At 39.1% G+C, this 20,952-nt stretch overlaps 1 long non-coding RNA gene across 1 annotated transcript; it reads left to right on the plus strand.

Annotated features, from left to right (window-relative positions):
- Positions 1–18,770: 18,770 nt before the first annotated feature.
- On the plus strand, positions 18,771–20,695 carry LOC116709307 (uncharacterized). The gene is made up of 2 exons (XR_004336842.1): positions 18,771–18,972; positions 19,700–20,695. It is a non-coding gene; the product is annotated as an uncharacterized LOC116709307 (long non-coding RNA).
- Positions 20,696–20,952: the final 257 nt, after the last annotated feature.

The raw sequence follows: 20,952 nt of genomic DNA on the forward strand, positions 1-20,952 counted from the left end.
TGCTGCACCACATATGCTCCTGAATTTTAAGTCTGGCATGCTGCAGGAGGCGCGGGGTTAATAAGAGCACAGAACAAATGCCATCTGTTAAATAAACAAACGCCAAACATTCCACTCCGTCATTTTCCATGCAGAAGAAAAACTTTTCAAACCCGAAAATGAATGCGCGCCATTACGCCCCAGCTCCAGACTGCCTATTATGTTTTATTCCAGCACTTAAAGTTTGTGAAGGAGTGCTCGATATTGCCTATAATATATACACAAGCGGGCTGTCGCCCAAAGGATCGGCGCTTAAATGGGCCCCTTGGGGGTCCTGAGGTGGGAAGGAAAGGTACCACAACGATCCGCCTGGATGTGTCTGCCCGTTCCGTCTGTGTGCCAATTACTCACCGACAGACAGGGAGAGGAGCCTGACAGGCCATAACTGTTTGGCAGATGCCATACACAAATGCTTCACGCCAGCTTGACGTCAATGGACGGAGCCGGATGGGCCCTCGGTCTGACAGCTCGGCTGGAGCGGAGCCAGGCAGGGATATATAGGAGCAGCGGCGGCGAGAGGATTAATATTACATTCATCTGCCTAACGAGGCCGACAACAGCCTGACAGCAAAATGGGAAGAGAGTTTGTAAGCTTGTCTCCGTGTTTTCACTGCTAACTATTTATGGATTTGAAGCATGAGAAAGAGATTTCATCGCGTTTGGCCCGAGGCTGCGTAATCGGCATTGTGGATAAAGAGGAACTATTATCCAAAACTAACATTTTGCTTATTGTTGTCCTTCCGTTTGGGTTTCTACTGCTTCTCAAAACAACTTAAGCGATTAAACAAACAGTTTTTTGTCAATGAGTTAATGTTTTTTTGGTGTCTGGAAAATGAGCTGCTTCAAAAATTTACCAAATCAGCCCAGCCCAGCCCATTGCCTAGCAACCCCAGGGAAGCACAGTCCGTTACCTAGCAACCCAAGCAGATCTGCAGCAGTTTGGTCAGCTGGTTTTACCTCCGTATGCACTGGAAAACGACAGCTGAACAAGAAAAGTATTTTGTGGTTAACGTTTACACTCATACGCAAAAATGGATGCAAACAGATACGCAATTATAACACCGTACATCTTTGAAAAGCAGAAGTAGAGCCTCCTGCACAACTATAAAGAATGTAACAAATGGTTTCTGAATGATAAGTCGAGTTTGGGGGCGTGGCCAGCAGCAGATTATTTGGATTTAAAGTGACAAAAAGCTCTAAAACAGCTGAAAATAAACAGAACTGAGCAGAATAAAATCTCTCTGTGACTAATGGGGTTCCACTGTACCAAAGGTTTTCCTTCCACCTAATTTTAACATATTTGGATCTGAACAACCAGTTTCAATAGCAATGACTGCTTGTGGAGGTGTCAGTAGCTATTTTTTGAACAAATGTCAAGTGAGCAGTCTTTCCAACCATTTTCTGGACTTTTTTTGTATTAAAAGTAATTTTTCATATTGAATTTTATGTAATATTGTATCATCTTATATTATAATTTAAGTTTAATTTGTAAGCCAGGTTGATCAAATTTGAAAAAAAGTAGAAATATATTAAATGAATCAAGTTTTACTTTTCAAATTAAGTCACTATGATAAACTAACCTTTATATAACATTTTAGGTTTTTGAGAGCATAAAATGACGCAAACACAAACCACTGTGTCATTCTCTCCCTTGTTGTTGATATGGTTATAAATATGCTCTTTATATCATCTGAAGTTTTTAGTAACAGTATTGCCTTCATTACCAAGAATGTCCCGGATAGTTTCAGAGATGAAAGCATAGAAATAAACTGACTCCAGCACCACTTCACTGTCAACAGAGACAACGACTAAATATACATGTTTTCCCTGAAACATCTTTTTTCCCCTTTTTTGATTTCCTCAAAAGCAACCTGATAAAACAGCCCCACATCTGTTGTTTTTCATATTCCCATTCACCATTCATGTTGTGTGATATGGAGAGTAAAAAAAAAGCCTTCAAAAGCCAGAAAGAGTCTTTGTTCAGGGTTCATTTATGCCACTGTCAGATCCAAAAAAGAGATTTGACAGAGTGACACAGACAGATTTTGTCCTAAATAAAAGTGAATCCTGAGGAGCATGTGCAGTGGGAAGATTGGATGCAGCGGAGTAGAGGGGGTCGGATAAGCGCTCTTATCTGCAGCGCGCTTACAAATGTCAGGACGTTGGAGTGTGAAGCTGCGCTTCTGGGCCGATTCAAAGCCAGAAGAATGAGCGGCCTCCCCGGTGACACCGGCCACGTCCGTCACGCTTCTATCATATTTCATATGATTGCTAACACACACACACACACCCACGCACACACTTCTATATTTAGTTATTTAGTTTATTGACTAAATATTTAGCTTAAACTAAGTATTTAGTCTGCGACAGACTGGCAACCTGTCCAGGTGACCCCGCCTCTCGCCCGGAACGTTAGCTGGAGAGGCACCAGCACCTCCCGACCCACTAGGGACAGTTAGAGAATGGGTGGATGGATAAGTATTTAGTTTAAGCTAAATATTTAACTTGCTAACTTCATATTTAGTGTGGAAGATATTGTGAAAATATGACACATTTTGTGACAGGCTAAATAACCTAAATTATTGTGTTTATTTTTGACTGTGTAGCTTTACACACCTTATAGCCCAGCGTCCGGCTCTGACCTCATCTCAGTGGCCTGTTTCTCAGGTGGGTTGGTGTGACATCATCACATCTGAAGGATCCCTGAGGGACAAGAAGCCCAGAGTGAGTCCTCCCAGTCCTAGTCCCAGGAGGTCAGAGGTCACCCAGTAACGAGGAGGAAGGGTCAGGCACGAGACGATGCGAGGCTCAATGTGAACATGAAACATTTCCAGATCTGCCGCAGCGGCTGGTGGGACAAAAAGAGAAGGAAAGCCACTCAGACAGACAGTTCTGCCACCTCTGATTATCCTCCTGCCACTCTGACACGGAGAGATTGAGGCCATATGAAGGCCTTTGTAGCCGTAAGCGATGTTTAGGGGCAGCAGCAGCAGAGACGCATCAGTTGCTGCTTATATGGGGGTCATAATGAGATGTGAAAGCTGTCTCGTACGCTCACAGGCAGGATTGTGGTGAAAAGCGTTGCCCGCTGTAATATTGATGCCCCTTTTTCAGCAGGTTACACTTGGAGGATTCCAGGAAGAAATTGGAAACACATTAGCAACACCTGACGGCTTTGAATTTCAGGTTCAAGGATTCTGAACTTGTTCCATTCGTTTGGAGGAGCTCAGAATGTTAATCATCCAGCGGGATTATCTTCCTGCTGGCTGACAGAAAAGGAAACATCACAACAGCTGTTTCTGCAGAAATGATTTAGAAAAACATCCTGCACTGCTGAACGTAATGTTGGACTTACCTCACAAACACAAAAACAACATTTCTCCAAACATGTGCACAATAAACTGAGTGGTGGGAACCAAAAACTGCTAATTAAAACATGAGGGCAGAAGCTAATGCTAAAAAGCTAAAGTACATCAAGAGAACATGGGGAAGCTTTCAAAATAATTCATATGTTAATTTTGTATAATGTATTTGCATAATAAACATGTAAGTGTTATGTTCTCTGTAAACCTCATTTGTTGTATTTTTGCTGTTCACTCAATGAGGTTTATTGAAAAAAATAAAGAAAACGTGAGGAAAGGAAATGAATCTGCTGCGTAAAATCCCACTTCAAAATAAGAGCATGAATGTATAATTAGTCGAAAAGTTTTAATAGTTGTTTACCAAAACTTAAACACAGATGTCGAAATTTCTTCAACTTAAAGCTTACAAAAAGCTAAGTAAGTAAATATTTACTTGGGGGAAGCAAAAGCTAAGTGCGCTAAACATTTTCAAATTTAACAAAAATGCAAAAGCGCAAAATGGAAAATGAGTTATTAGCAGATTAGCAGATGTGTGCTCACCTCTGTTATGTTCCTGTTTGGGATAAGTACACCCTGCATCAAATTTTAATCGATACAGAAGTATTTGCACCCTTATGTTTTTACTTTATTCATCTAAATTCTTGCACTGCATGAAACAAACAAGAAAGTGTAATTCTCTATTAAACTACCAAAATTATGGCGTCACATTCCTGCCAAAAACCCTTCCTTTTCTTCTATGTCATGCCTCCCTCTCTTCTTCTTCTTCTTCTTCTTGTGATATTAGGCTAAGTCTCTTGCTGGTTGTTGTAATTACTGAATACGCCTCTCAGGATTTTTGGCAGGAATGTGGTGCCATATAAATTACTAGTTGTTCCACTGTTGGCTGATTTCAAGTGTTTGTAATAATCAGCCTTTAATAGCAGGCTTTTCAAGCATTGAAAAGCTTGTGTCATATATCAGCTGAACTTTGACTAGACCACTCGAATAGACTGGAGATTAGTGGAGACTATATGACGCAAACAAAGTTAAAAAAACTTCGCCCACAACACTGGAAAAACACAATCTTACCAAGTATTTCTGTCTAGTTTCTAGTGCAAATATCTTAGTATACTTGAAATAGGACAAAATTAACTTACAATCAACTCTTCAGAAAGAAGTAGGAGCTTGTTTTGATTTTGAAAAAGTAGTAGTTCCACTGACAGATTATTTCATTTTTAACAAAACATTTTTCCATGCTTGTAGATGAAATAATCGACCAGTAGACCAAGTACATTTTCGTCAATATTCAAGAATTATGGATTCTTTAAAATGTTTGTAAACTGAAATATTTATCAGAAGTTGAGTTTAAACATCAGGAAGTTTGCTGCAGTGGAAAGTGTCACCATGACTCTCCAGATCTCATTAAGGCACCAATGAATCTGTGATTTATTCCGTAATGACTCTGGAAATCATATCAATTAATGACACATCACTGTCGTTAATTCATATATGCAAATGCCGCACACAAAACACATTATTTCAAATGGCTTGAAATGATAAATTTGTCCTTATAATTATGGTGATGATTCAAGTCAATGAGCAAACAAATTTCATTAATGGATTAAAAGCTAAAAATGGTCTGTTATCCAGTACTTAGAGGGAGGGGATTAGCCAGCAAGCATATTAGACTTATCTTCATATGCAAATGCGAATGATTAGCAATCACTGGCTCCCCTGAAAGCAACGGCAGAAAAACTTGGTGAGGTTGAAACAATACGGTTAACTGGAGAGAAATGTTTGAGGTAAAGTCAATCAAAAGCAAATGTTTGTGGCGGTGCCTCGGCTATAAAGGGAATAAGAACAAAACAAAGCAGAGCTTGGTAATTCTGAGCACATTTCACTTCCTGTGAATCCAGCACAAATAGCTACACAGTAATAAATTATCTTTACCACAGGCGTTGAGACAATGGGGATTTTTTTTTGGCACGGACGGCTGCATCAGTGCCATGCGTCTTTGGGCCGTTTCTCCATTGGCATTCTACTTATGTTGGCTCCAGAACAGCTGCTGATCCTCTCCTAAGCTTAAATTTAGGTCTGGTTGCCGCTGCAGAAGCTCCTCTCAGCGGAGCCAAGCGGCTGATAGCCCTTATCTCATCTCCAGCAGCATGACTGGTTAGACTGGGAGCACACTGGAGCTTCCTGCTCTCTGCAGCTCACTAACAACACTTCCTGTCTGGGTGAACGGTCTCTTTGGGCTCAATTTAGACCGCGCATGGTCACCTCGGCCCCAGATTAATCTCAGCACGCCGCGACGAGTCGCAGGGATTTGCTCAGCCGGCTGTGGTAAAGATCTTCAGGAAACAAACTCCGACGTGCAAATAATGGTTACACAACTGGATTCACCCACATGAGCAGCAGAGTGGCCACTTGCTTCAATGGTTTCTCTAAAACTCACTGTCCTCATTTGCTTAAATTCATTCAAACTGGACATGAAGGCATAGGATGCTGTTCGTGTTGAATTCAGAAAGTTTAGCCCTAATCCCTCACCTCGTTAGAAAAACATCAGAGCACAAATTATCTCGATTGTTGGGGCATGGAGGAAGTTTTTTTTAAATCTCTCAGGGTACGAAGAGGGCTGTAAATCATTGAGGCCACAGTGACAAAACACTCACACTCTGGGAGAACTCACAACTGGTCAAAGTTTCTAAGGGTGATGCGAGCTGGGGAGGCTAACTCTATTTTATTATAATTCAGAGGAGTAATAAAGAAACAGCAGATTACAGGGACATTCATTCCTTTCTTAACAGGAACCTAGCTAAGTTTGACCAGCAATGGAGGAAAACAAAAATGAAGCATTAAAATACCCCCACACTTTTATTGGAGTAGTTACAGCAGAGGAAGTGATGATTATTCAAACAGGAAATGTTGGTTGGAGGCAGTGCGCCACTGATAACCTTCCTGACTGAACCAATCATACATGTAAAAACTTTCCCCAGTAGGAATTAATTTATAGCTTTATCTGACGTAAGTAATGTTTTACTTTATATTAAGAAAGTTTTCTCTTTGGGGTGAGATTTCCTAATTAGAGAATGTCTGCTCAATTGGTTTTGCATGGCCCATATAATCTAAATCAGTAAAGAGACTTGTCTTTTCAAGTAAAAATGGTGGAAAAACTTGTTCATTGGATCCAGTGCAGCCATGTGGCATAAATGTGCCAAACAGCAGCTTTACCACATGAGGAAAAGCGGCTGCCTCTTTGCTAAAAAGCAGGTGTGAGTTTAAACTTTGGAGCAGAAACGACGACTGTAGGAGCAACATGCTCTAAATCTGTTCGACAGATGAAACCGAAATTACCGCTGCTCTCACATTCTGAAATCCTATTACTATGAAAGACTTTTATAATTGAGTTAGAAATTTCACAGCCCATTACTAATCATGCACTGCGAATATGTTCAAAGCCGGTTTCCATGTCAGACAGCGTCTAATCCTTCTTTTAACGCGCCCAGTCATTAGGCCGGCTATAGGTTCCTCTTCCTCTGTTCGATGGATGAAAAGCCAGAGCATGAAACGGGGTGGAAGAGTTTGCTCTGGAGAGAAACAGCAACACTTTAGCTCTCGGTGTCCTTATTAGGGTTTTGCTTTCCAAAGCAAGGTCAGAGCATCCACCAACTTTCAGCTTTATTAGCCTTGGGCGAGTCCTCCGGCTCTAAGTGGCTCTCACACAACACCACAGAAAGCAACTTCTGATTGTGCCGTATGTCTCCATTCCTCTTTATGCTCTCCCTCCTCTCTGCTGCTTTCTGCAGAGAAGTTTTCGGCCTCTTCCAATCCTCCTCATTAGATTCTGCCTGGGTAACCTGAGAAAAAGAGCGCCTCTGTCTTCTGCACCTCTCAATCATAGCCTCTGCCACCCCAACCACAGGATTCATCTGCCGGCAATGAGCGACCTTTGACACCTGCGCCTCGCAGGCAGGATTACTACTGAGTCCTGCTCGCGCTTTATTCCCCGCAGCCGAGAAAGCAGAGATGGTCTTTCATGAAATTCAAACTTTAGGTATGAGCAGCCGTAGACATCTGAGGACTTGATTTCCCCTTACCTCCGTCTCCATGTGTGAAGATCAAAAAAAAAGCTTGAGCCAAGCAGCACAGAGGACTGCTGTGCAGCCTGTGAATTCACAATGATGATAAGAAAGAATAAGGAGCTTAGATGGAAACCAAGGAGTTTAGAAGGACTCACATTTTCTGTCAATTATTTTTCTCTCTCTTTTGTATGTGGCAGCTAAAAAGCCATAAAGTTACTCTAAAATGTTTCAGCAAAGTAACATCCAAAGGGATAGAGCGTGTCATGCCCATCGATATGACTGGATATCTGTCGCTTTTTTCTGTTCTTTGGGAAAAGATCCAAACTGGCTAAAGTTATCAGCCTTTATACGGAGCATTACAAAGGCTTTTACTCTCCAGCTTCTCCACGTTTGGTCACATTACAGCCAAAAACTACAAAAATCACTTTGAGATTTTATGTGAAACACTTTTGTAAAGTAGTGCAACATTCTGAAGAGTAAGAAAAGGAGACAAATAAAAAATCTGAAAAGTGCGGTGTGGATTTATAATCTGGTCCACTGAGTTTTGCTTTGTAGAATCAAGTTTCTTTGTGGCTACAAGTCTGAGAGTTTCTCTGCAACTTTTACCCAATTTTCTTTGCAAAACAGTTCAATGCAAAGCATCAACTAACACCATCTTCAATTTTTGCCACTAATTCTGAATTTAGGTCTGAACTTTGACTGGGCCATAATAACACATGAATATGCTTTGACCTAAATAATTTTCTTGTGGTCTTCTGCAGCCTCTAACAAGTTTTCTTGCAGGATTTTTGTGAATTTCGCTCCAACCAGTTTCCCCATCAACTCCGACCAGTTTCCCATCAACTCATTTTCCTTTGTTTACGTGGAAAAGTCCTGGTCCAGAACCCATGTGTTGTGTTTTTGGTACCATAAATCCATAATCTGACGCACAACAACAAAACTGCTTCTCCGGTAAACTGGGAGTTAATTTCTAAAAATGATCTGATTGGACGCTGGAGAGGATTATTGTTGTGTTCAAGTTGTGCTAAAAGGAGTTAGCCTGTCAGAGCAGCTATTCAAGCCTAAAGTAGCATCTCAATACTAAATATGTTGCTAATGCTAATGTCAGCGTTTGCAGCCCACATTTCTAAAGACAAAAGCTGAACTTTGCATCAATCCGATGGTTGAAAAACCCAAATAACAGATTAAAAATATTAAATGTTTCTTGTTGCGTTTATGTCTATTTATTCAATAATTTAGCAGCAAAACCGGTTTTAGAATCGAAAATTTAGCTGATTTTGTGATTAATTTCAGAACCTGCAATTAGCTTGAATAAACATTTTAATTAAGTCCCACCACGACTTATAACATGATAAAATGTGCAAACATTGCATGTAAATGCAAAGTTTGTAAGGCACTGTGACTGTAAAGATCTCCTCACGTTTCCAGAGTTTCAATGTTTCCATTTGCACACAGTGGAGCCTCTGTGCTGAACTGCAGGCCCACATTCATCTCCACCTGAGTGGAAAGCAGCAGAGCAGCTTCATCATTAGAAAACCATAATCCAAACAAGCTGGAGTGACACTGTAAACCTGTATGTGCCACTGGTCTCATTACACTAACTGATTATCGCCGCATAAAACGCTACCTGCCTGAGGAAAGCTGTTCATCCTGAATGGAGGAAATTATGTACAGTTATTTTTAAGCACGGCAAGTTTATTTGCGAAAGAGTCGGCTGCTGTTAATCACTGATAGACTTCCCCAAAAAAAAAAAAAGTTGCTGTTTGCAGAAAATCAGGCTAAATTAATATTTCATCGCTTTCAGCATCAACAAATGGAGCAACCCGATTCCGACAGCTGGCTGCAGAGAAACCCCTACAGAAAGTTTGGTGATATTTTTCTGCAAACGTTTAGGTTGGATCCGGCACAAATACAAAAATCACAACTTGACAACAGACGTTAAATTCTGGTTTCTGTAGCTCTGGAGGCAGCATTATGTGTTTTAGAGCCTCTTACTGTCATTTCACCGCACAATAAAGTAACTATGCTAACTTAAGTTATTTACAAAATGGTATATATAACAAAAATTACTTGAAATAAATTTTACATAGTAACTTAACGCCTTGAAATTGGGCCTATATCTCTTTAAAAACTCGGCTTCCGGAGGAGGCTACAACAGGCTCCTGTGTTAACTTTTTAACAACATTTTTACCAGTGTTTCACTGAGAAGCAGATCATATAATGAGTTCAGCAGTTCCACCAGGTGTTTGCTAATTGCTGCTGGCTAGTCTGAAGGAGCTGCTATGCGAGGTGGAAGCGTAGAAACTGCAGCTCTGAGGTGGAGCTGCGCCTGGAAGGCGGGGCTACGTCCACCCAGGCGTTTTGCACAGCTGAATGGTTGCCATGGTGATTAAATTATGCATGAAAGAATCAAGGCAACACTGCAGGTTTGTTTGTGATAACATTATAACAAGATGTAAAGCTCAAAAAATGTGATTTTACACAATACTGCTCATTTAAAAGAGAGGCATCACATGAGATACAAAATCTCAGTCAAAATGCGCATTAATGAGGGCTTGGTGGGAGGAAACAGCACAGTTATAAGGGAGAAAGCAAAATATTGAGATAGAACTTAAAAAGATAAAGCAGAGACAAAAAAGATGAGGCGACACATAATCCTGGAGGCTTCATCAATCACTGGGAGCGGAACTCCGCGGCTTAAAGTCCCGCTCCGCTTTTGTCATTGACGAAAAATGGCTTTCCGCGTAAAAAACGAGCACAATCACGCGCACACGCCGCGGCCCTGTATTGATTTTTACGGCGGCTGGTGGGTAGCGAAGGCAACGCTCTCAGAGCAGATGTCTAATGGTGTTTAGAGACTCTCCACTTTATCAAGCCAGGCCAGCACTGACAGTTAGATGCTGGAGGGCAATTAAAATTAAAGCCTGCCTGATTAGAATATCATATTCATCTGGATGGTAATTACTATGTCTGGCTCCGTATAAATAATTAATTATGCAAAACCCATGCAGCTGCCACTGGCTAGAGTTAACTGACTTTCTGTCAACGTCTCACAGTTCTAGAAAGGATAAAGAGATTTGGGAAATAAGCTCTTTAGCTGCTATCTGGAAGCCCGCTGGGTGAGCGTGCAGCGCCCATTGAAACAGTGGCAGTCTGCCCTCTGTGTGCAGGTGGCTCCAGCAAGACTTTCAGCCTTTTCTTCTTCATTTCTAAAGAAAAATAAACATTAAAAAAAGAAAGATGGCTGCCTTTCTGCTTTCCGTTTGTAGTCTTTTACTCCTTGGTTTCATTTCAACATGTTACAAAGAAAAGGAAAGGATATTTTTATTGAAATAATCTAAAAAAAAAATCCAAAGTATTTTTCTTTTTACAAAACGACAAACTTTAACTTACTTTCTGTGACAAAGTAGTCCATATCTGAAGTCAAAGGAAAAATAATTCATGTTTTTCACTTTGTTTTAAAAAAAATAATATCTAAAAAACTGATGTACATCTGTACTCTGATGCCCCCAAAACAACTGGAAATCACCCACTAAACTAACATGGTAAACATGCAGCCAGAGCTACGATGGACTAGTGGTTTCCAAGATGTGGCACGGGGGCCAGTTGAGGCCCTAGGAATAATTTTTTTGTCCCAGACTGCAGTTTAAGTGTAACACAGATTTTGACTGGAAGATTTATTTCTTCTTGAATGGAAAATTTTGAAAACGACCCAAAGTATTTCATTTTCTGCTTTCCATTTAGTATTGTAGTAATTAGATTTAAAAAATTAATTAAAACAGTTTTTACTCAATTTGTGCTCTCCCAAACGGCAGGTTTTAGAAGAAAGTTCTCATTTTTGCTTCTATTTTAAGACTAAAAAACTTTTTCTAGATCAATAAAATTGAAAACATTCAGCCAAACATTTAGGAAACTGTAAATCATTCTGTCATTAAAGCAAATTTCTGAAACCGTTATCCAGACCTACAATAATCTTAAAATATAAGATTTTAAGATTTCCTAATATCCAAAAATAGATTTAGCATTTTAAATTGGAAAAATACCCCCCTCTATGCGTTCAACTGTGGGTTAGAATAAATGATATCCATGTTTTTCCAATGGCCCAGTGAAAGTCTAGACCTTAATTCAGTTGGGAATTTGTGACCAGACTTGAAAATACATTTTCCGATATATTAACCTTCAAATCTTGATATATTTTGCAAATAGAAATGGGCGATAAAAAAAAGAAAAAAAGGAAAAAAAGCAATCAGGAGCAAAAGTTGGTTTTACGGGGGGAAAAAATCCTGACTCAACAGGGGATAAATACAAATGCACACCACACTTTTCAGATTTTTTGTTTGTAAAAATTAGGAAAACAATGCATAATTTCCCATCTGCCTCTGAATTACGAACAAAGTTGTGCAATACTTTTATATTAATCAATGTTCCTGGGTTTTTACATGACAACATGTGGAATATTTTTATATGGTTGTTTGAACAAACTAATCTAGAAAAGTAATCATTTTCTGCTCTTCCTAGATTATTTACTGCAGAAATCATAACATTAGGACAAAAACATGCAGGAAAGCAGGATTCTAGAGCCATCAATTTCCTCAAGATTACAAAATATCTTCTAAAATATTTAGATATAACCCAGTAATGATCCAAGTGAATGAGTTTAAGTTTCTAAGCACGCAAAAATAAACAATTAGCAAATGTTTAATAAATGAAGCTGAAATCATGTTCCTGTTGTACACTTCATTACTGTGACCTTCTCCAAAGACATCCATAGCTCTCAAATTAGCCCCATGCTGCTAAGGACGTTAATATGGTAATCAAATGCAGAAGGTTATATAAGCAGTGAAGGTTATTCCATTACATGGGGGACAATGAGGGCAAGAAAATTGAAAACAGAGCAAAAGCCCCCAAGATCACAGAGTATTTATCAACCTGTACATGTCTCCGTGGTTACGCACTCCTATTCACTGCCACTGCAGTTAACCAGAGGTCATTATACAGTAGAAGTATGGAAATATAAACAATGCTGACAGTTTAGAACATTCTGGACCAGAAAGGACTTCCATCCAACATAAATCAAGATTAGACCCAGTTTTTATGAGTAGCATAAATTTACGACGGCGAAGTAGGGCAGATTAACCCTCTATGGCATGGCGTTGCCCTCAGGCAACAAACCACATATCTGTACCTCACATTGCTCCTTTATTTTATTTTTTGGGGGGCATGATTTTTGACATATTTTTGTCCAAAAAAAAGTTTTTTCATGAATATAGTTTTTGTTTGATTTGTATTTCATTTCTCATAATCAGTGTAGAAAATCTTGGTGTTCTAGACCAATGTTACCCTGAGGCAACAAACCCAAATCTGGTTCCAGGAGGTGTCAGAGTCCGATTTTATGATTGACATGTAATTAGGGACCACCAAGCTCCCAAAGAATGCAGGAAAATATTTTTTCCCCCAAAAAATAAAAAGTCATGCCATAGAGGGTTAAGAAAAAAAAAAAATTATTTTTGAGATCTCAGAAATTTTCTAGAAAACACGGAAATTTCTGAGTTTGAAAAGTCAAACATTTTCCAAAAAAATGTTATTGATCTCAGACATTTTTAAACATAACTTAAAAATTTTTGAGTTTGAAAAGTCAAAAATTTGCAAGAAAAACTTTTCTAAAGAGAAAATGATTGTTCTGAGCTCCAAAAGTTGAAACATTTCGAGAAAAAACTTAGAAACGTTAAGATTAATGTCGGAATTTTTCTGAACTTTTGAAACTCTAAAAATTTGCAGACGATGAAAATTTTTGACATTTGAAACTCAGGAAAAAAGGTTTTCTAGAAAATTTCTGATGTTCATGTAAAAATTCCAAAGATTTCCTTCAAACATATTTTAAACTTTTAAAACTTTTTTTCTAAAAGATTTCTGAGATTAATCTCAACATTTCCGAGTTATTTCTTAAATTTTCTTCCCTACCTACAGCCCCTCATACGCCGTTATATTATCTCCACACTTTAAACATGATAACAATCTGAGTTTGATTGAGCGGAAGTTCACTACAACCTGTGACATCACAGTTCCTGCTTTGGGTCTGAGTTTGGATGAAACCTCCTCAGATTCATTTCCCAGCAGCTCAGTGTTGCTTTCTAATTAAAGAGCAGACAGACGTATGAGATGAAGCGTTGCAAAGCTTTGCATTCAAGGCCAGTTTTTCCATCAGCACTCATTGAGGCCTGGCACTGGTGTTTGTTGTTTCACTAACATTGCTATTGATTTTAAGGTTCCAGTGACCACTGGGATCAGCGGGATAATTGTTTTCAGCAATGTTTTACTTGATGTATGCGTGTTTTCCTCCGTAGCCTGGAGGACTCTGTGATGAGCGAGGCCTTCTTACATGCATTCTTTGATAATTGTTTCACAGTGGGAGGCTAGGTGATTATGGAGATGTGAATGCACTGTGGGCCATAAGCTCCAATTAAAACAATGCTGTGCATCTCGCTTTGAGAGGATGTCCAAGTGGATTCAGAAAAAGTCAAAATGTGAGACTTTGTTTAGACCGGATGGGTTCAAACGTTTGTCATAAGGGCTAAAATCAAGTCCAATGGAGTTGTGTGCCAAAAACACAAGGGGAAAAATAAAAACAAAATACTGATTTTTAAATCTACTCAACAGTAAACTAAGCTGCAATATGTTAAATGAGTAAAGCAGTCCATTTTGTGAATTTTGAAAGATGTTAATGGCAAATAGTAGAATTTTATTTTGTCGATTCTGAGCTATTAGTTAAAGCCAAGTTTAATAAATTCATTAAAAGAACAAGTGTGTTTATCAAAACCTACTGCATAGTAACAAAAGCCTCGCTGTTAAATACTTTGTGAAGCCAACATTTTCTTTCGCCAGATTTTAATTTGTAATAATTCTGCAATTTTTAAAGATGCAATGTCTTCATCTACATGCAACGGGCTAGAAAATTAGTACGTTTCTGCCGTTGTGGTAAAACTACAAATAACCTAAAAGAAAATTGATTTAGCAATTTAACGGCTTGAAATTGGACCTCTGTCTCTTTAAGAAGCTCCTACTCTTTGACACTCCAGCGTTCTGCACGTCATCGCAACAATAATCCTCCCGGATGCCATTTACAATCGTTCTTTTGGAATGAAAAATAGTCCATATGATGAGTTCAGCGATATCCAGTTCCACCAGATGTTTGATAATTGCTGCTGCCGCTAGTCTGAAGGAGCTGTGTGGGAGAGTCCTGGCAGGGTGCTTTGTATGATTTTTTCTGCCACGGGAGATTCAAGGATTCAAAGCAACACTCCAAAATGTTTTTGATTATAAAATGACATTATAACATGATATAAAGCTAAAACAAATTAAATTATTTCTCTCCTAATCGTTTATTACATCACTACGTTGCGTTTCTGTCTGAGGAACTGTGACCTGATGCCAGAATAGGTGCGGATTGTTCCCATCTGCTTGACTTGCTGTTTGTGTCTGTATGCATTTACTGAAATTTGCTTTGTAAATCCAGAGCAGAAATAAAGTGAATAATGGTTCAAAAACAGTTGCAAAACTGGAAGAGATTCCCAGTTAAGGTTCAAACACAAACAAGGATTGATAGTCTCCTTTGATCTTATGAATTTTGAAGGAGAGAAAACTGAGCTGCTTTTCCTTTTGTCTGCTGTTGCGTGTAAAAGCAGAGAGGAACGGCAGCCCACGGCTTCATCTGGGCTCCTGGAGAGGCACCTGGCGCTGCTGGCACGCCGGACCTCATCAGGAGGGAAGAGGATGAAGTTTTGTCTCTGTTTACAAGGTCACAGCTGCCTCTCTGGTGGCCTGCTCCGCCTCGTCTGGCATCGGGGTGTGTGTGTGTGTGTGTGTCCTCTGTTGCCACCTTGCATGCTTTAAAGCAATCTCTGATGGCTTTTTTAGGCAACATGTTTGCACATGTCATCACCCCAACACAGACAAGACACTGAGAGGCAGTGGGAATCTGTCCCAGTGGGAGGAAAGGATTACAAGCTAAGGTGAAGAAGTGAACCTGCGACATAAATATGTATCCTACATGAGTGGCAGCGGCAGCTTTAAAGATCAGATCTGTTTATTCAGTGGGTGATTGAAGAGCAGCAGACGCTGGAGCAACAAGGAGTCTTCAGATCTTTTCCGTTGTGTCGGGAACACAAAGAGCCGCAGACACCAAAAACACGGACACAACAAGTGCTGATGGGAAGCTGTGTCACCCGGCTTTGCAGCAGTAAGAAGAAAAACAGTCATGTGAGCAGAAAGAAATGTAGATCCTCACACTTTTTCTTTTTCATGATCACTGTTATATGGGCTTGGTTGAGCACCTGCTGTGGGGAGATATTGACTGCAGGAACAGGAAAAGCGGCTGGGTGTGAGGTGTGTGTGGGTGTGGGTGTGTGTGTGTGTGTGTTGGACAGAGGGTGCCGTCAAAGCTCTCCCGTATTCCTTAGCATGGATGCTAAAAAACGTGAATCCTCCCTGGCGGGAGACTGAGCAGAATGTTGTTTGAAGACATGGGAAGAAAAGCCAAGAAAGGCCAAAATACATCAAGACTGTTTCATGTAAGATATGAAATTTGCATTGAGCCTTTTCAAATGGGGCCTTTTATGTCTGAGAATGACTGACAGCCATAATAGCCAGTCTACACACAGACAGAGGAGAAGAGGAACGGGCAGAGAGCCAAACCTGAGAATACAGCCAGCAAAATAAAGCAGAGTGTTAGACTGGAACATTTCAGTTCAACACGGCTTAGAGCGCCGACACAACAGAAGCTCTTTCTCTACGTTATGGCAATGGACACAGAGAAGAAAACACAATAAATATGTTTTGGTTCCAAAAGTAAAACTGTTTTCACTGTAACAAACCCATAAACTAAATACAAGAAGAAGGAAATACATCGTTTCTTCCTCTTTTTGTGCAAGAGAATTGAAGAAAGACTCTGCAATGCAACTTAATCAGTAAAATGCTCCTGAACATAAAGCATTTTTCTTCGTTAGGATATAGCTTGAATCGTTATAAACAGGTCTGCAACTAATGATTATTTCAATAATCCGCTTAATGCACCCTTGATCATTTTGTAACATCAACATGTGAAAAGTTCAGGCCTTTTTGGCTGACTTAACATCAATGAAGTGTAGGTTTACAGTAGGTTTACAGTGTAATCTGTTTATTTTTGTAGACTAATCAATTAATAAATAGATAGAAAAATGTGTGACTTCAGAGAATTTGAACAAGGTGAAGCTATACTACTTGTGGAGTTCTGGGTAGAACATTTTTATAGACCAAGAAGGATGTTTTTATTATTGTAAATGAAAAATGTATACATTTTTGTGCAGTTTGGTCTTAATTAACATGTTATTCTTTCAGCAAATGACCTTTTTGTGAGTCTCTAGACTCAAGTTGACAATTAATCGATTATTAAATCAGTTGATGATTATTTCAGTAATCAATTAATCATAATTAATCATTTCAGTTCTTGTAATAAACAGCAACAAGTCTAGTTTTCTCACTGATCCATAAAGTTCTGAGATGATTGTGTGTTCACAATATGCAAACACACCACTACTATAAATAAGTATAAATTATCAGATGTCTCAAACAGAACTTGTTGTATCCAAGTCATGTAAGATAAATAATTTGCTGATTTTTGAATGATTATGCTCCATTTTGATATGACTTGTTGATAATTCAGATTCTTCTGTCATCATTTTGACTTTTATTGTGAAGTTTTGCAGCCCTGGTAGGAGAGAGAGATTTCCTGACAAATATAGAGCAAAGCAGCTTTCAGGTGGCCAGGCATAGTCAATTATTCTACATCATATAAAAATGCTGAGGGCTCACAATGAAAAAACATAAACATAATTTTCTAGAGCTGCGTCTTGAGATTTTTACTGATAATTATTAAAGACATGCATGTTTTCTGGTATGTGTGTGTACTTTGGTCAAAACACACTGCATCTTCCAATCACACACAGCTGAAACTGGAAGTTGAGACCGTAGCTGGGGTGGTATGAAGAACCAGCAGACTGTAACCAGCCTCAATAAGGCAGAGCCCGGAGGATTCAGTGTGTCATTTACACATTGTTGATTCCAATCAGACCTGCACCAACATGCTGGGGATACATGGAAAAACCATGCATTTACAATCAGTGTTTAGTCATAATTCAATGCCTCTGGAGCTGGTGTGCTTGTGGTAACGTCCTCCTGCTGTTCTGTCAAATCTGTTTGAGGCAAAAGCAACATTCAATTTCCAGCTGCAGAGCAGGCAGCATAATGTGCAGCCACCACAATGCGCCGCGTTTCATCCCTACGTTATGAGATGTTTCTGAAAAAAAATGAAACAGGAACAGGGCCTGCTAATTGGAGCGGTCACGCTTCCTGGTTTCCATTAAAGTAATTGGCATATCAATTTAGCACATACATATTTTGTAGAAACACATGCAACTGAGCTGTAAATGACATATGAAGGCAATAATATGCAGAAGCTAACTGATATAAAACCATCAGCTCAAAAGTAAAAAAGCCTTTTTTATTTCAAGTAATTATGCAGACTTTAGCTACTGTTCAGGATTTTTCTATAATTTGTGTGGGTTCTGAAATATTTTTACATCAAACAATATTTTTTACACAATTGCTTGGACCACATTCTTATTTTTTTCTTTTTAACACTTTTAAAGATTTTTCGTTCTGGATTCTGTGCAGGAAGGATTTTTTTGCAGATTAACCATAGAAGCAGGACAAGTTTTTTTTTTTTTTTTTTACAGCTGATCAACGTCTCAATTAACACCTAAACTTTGACTCCAGATCCCACATGAATTAAAGAGCAGATTGGATGCAGAGCTGCAGCAAAGCAGAGAGAAACAAAAAATTCACTCTCTTCCATTGATCATAATGGGGAATGTAAAATCATTGGAAAAGAAAATGGATGAACTTCAAGCGCTCACAATGAAGTATTATATGTTTAGAGCTAAGAAAATGGTGTTACTTGCTTCTACCCTTCCCAGGTTTCAACAGTTAGCCTGCTCCTCTCCCAGAGAAAATGTTGGATTTGTTTTATGTCAAACATGCATACACCTCCTTTGCAAAACCTCCACTTGACAAATCATATCAAATTCCTTTTCTCACTTGCTTATTGCATAAACTTCTTGTTCACAGTAAAACTGCAACAATAGCAACTGCATGAAAAATCCTCAGAGGGAGCAGAGGAACCTCTTTGGGGTTATTTTGAGGTTGCAGACTGGGATGCAGGCTCCCTGCCACATGGATATGGCATCAAAGCCATGACTGAGTGTGTGACTGAATGTCTAAAGGACCTTCCCCCCAAAACAGAGACATGCTTCTCCAATAACAAACCCAAGATCACCAGAGACCAGAAGGAAAAAGGAGCCTTCAGGGAGTAATTCAGAGCACAAAACAACGTAAGTCAAGAATAAACACGATAAGGAGACGAACAGGAAGAAGACTGGAGAGCTAGCTTCAGAAGAACATAAAAGATGTGTGTTCAGGTAGGTGTGTCACCATAACAAATTCATCCGGATGATAAAGTTATTGTGATAAACTTCAATATTGTAGTTTTGAGACCATTTTCAAGTAATATAATGACAATGGCATAATAATATCGCAAGAATACATTCTCAAATATCAATAAACTTTAAATTCTAATGAACATTTAACTCTGGAACTGGAAGACATTTTAAATATCCAAAATGAATAAACAACCAAAACAGAAACAATAAATAAAATGAAATCTCTGAGGTCTCTGTAAACAAAATGTCCTTCAAAAAGAGACCAGACTGAAGACTCCTCATCCAGTTTCTGGTAAAAAGAAAATATGGAAATTGTTGAGCTCTTTTTAATTTATCATGTGATTAATCGATTTATTTATTGCGACAGTCGACTTAACATTTAGACAAAGATTAGGCTTCTAAAAATCACCTTTAATTATTCATTGAAGAAACTTGTTTCATTTAATTTCCCTATAGAAATTATATAGAGGTAAACTGGCTTCAAGTGATATGGTAATTTTGAGGAAAAACATTGTATACTCTCATTAGTAATCAGTGTTAATGTAGCAATATTATGCAATTTTGCATTTTAAAACTTCATCCAAGGTTGCACTAAATGTATAAATGCCTTCTGTGAGCAAGGTCTGTAACTCCAAGTGGAGTTTATTATAATTATAATGTAATTTTTTTCTCTCTCTCTCTCCAAGATAGCTGCTTTGCTCTTCAGCCAGTATTCTGGCGCGCTGACGTGTGTCTTGGCTCATCCCTGCATTCCTTGAATGCTTGTTGGAAACATCCCACCAACAGTCACCTGATGTTGGTGGTCTAATGGTCTGGATGACCCTGCGGAAACGCCGCCACCCTGGATCTTTCCCATCTGCCGCATGCTGGATGCGGAGAATAATCTGCTGATGTCCTTGAACAGAAACGACATCACCATAACCGTGACTGTGGGCAACGATGTGATTAAAATATGTGAGCTCTGGCAGAGATTTATGAGAGAAAGGGCAATGGGGAAAATTCACAAATTTTAAACAAAGTAGCAAAACCACAAGATGGTTTTGACCTGCAGATGCACTTTGTAAATATTTTTACATATGGACTTACACTTTAGGTGTATTTGTGTGCTTTTGATCAGAGATATATGCATGACGTAGTAAATTCTGCTAATAAAACATGTTTTAAGTCATTTAAAGAAGGAAATGCAAAGTTAGTGCCTCAGTGCAATCAGCTCGGTTTGCAGTGCTGCTGTTGGCTGCACCGATGCCCTTCAGCTAGAAGGTCCAGGGTTTGAATCCCAGCTGGGGTTTCTCTGCATGTTCTCCTTGTGCATGTTTGGGTTATACTCCAGCTTCCTCATTAGTCTTCATTGTCCATCATGATTATCCGTCCATCTGTTACATACTGACTGCTCATACCCTCTCAGCAGTACTAAACAAGGCATATCCTTGTTAAAAAATAATTTGCTTAAATTATTTTTAAGCAAATTGTGCTTAAAATAATTTGTTTAAACAATTTTATGATTAATAGCAGATTATTAGCAAATAGCAGAAGCAGTTTGATTTATGGCATTTCATAGCAGCTTATCTACACAACTATGAACAACTAAAGGTTTGTTTATCTTTTTGATATTGCAATAATACACTGCTGTGCTTGACATGAGATAACTAGTGAAATATAACATTACATGCATAAAGAAATAAATACTGTCCCTGTGTTTTAATTGTTTCAATATTTTTGGTGAAGTAAAGCTGATTTCCTTTCAGTGTAGCAGCTCTACTGTGATTCCATAAAACTGTAATTGTATTAACTGGGTTGTGCAGGCAGCTATCTGAAGCCTCCATGCTGCTGCATTATCCCATTTACCACCAATCCTTTTGCAGCAGTTGAGAGGATGAGCGTGTTGGTTTGGGTTGGATCACCTCCAACGCCTGCTGGTGTTTCTTCTACTCCACTTCCAGATCAGCTTCAGACCGCGGC

The sequence above is a fragment of the Xiphophorus hellerii genome, chromosome 19 (genome assembly GCF_003331165.1).
Source record: "Xiphophorus hellerii strain 12219 chromosome 19, Xiphophorus_hellerii-4.1, whole genome shotgun sequence".
NCBI classification, from domain to species: domain Eukaryota; kingdom Metazoa; phylum Chordata; class Actinopteri; order Cyprinodontiformes; family Poeciliidae; genus Xiphophorus; species Xiphophorus hellerii.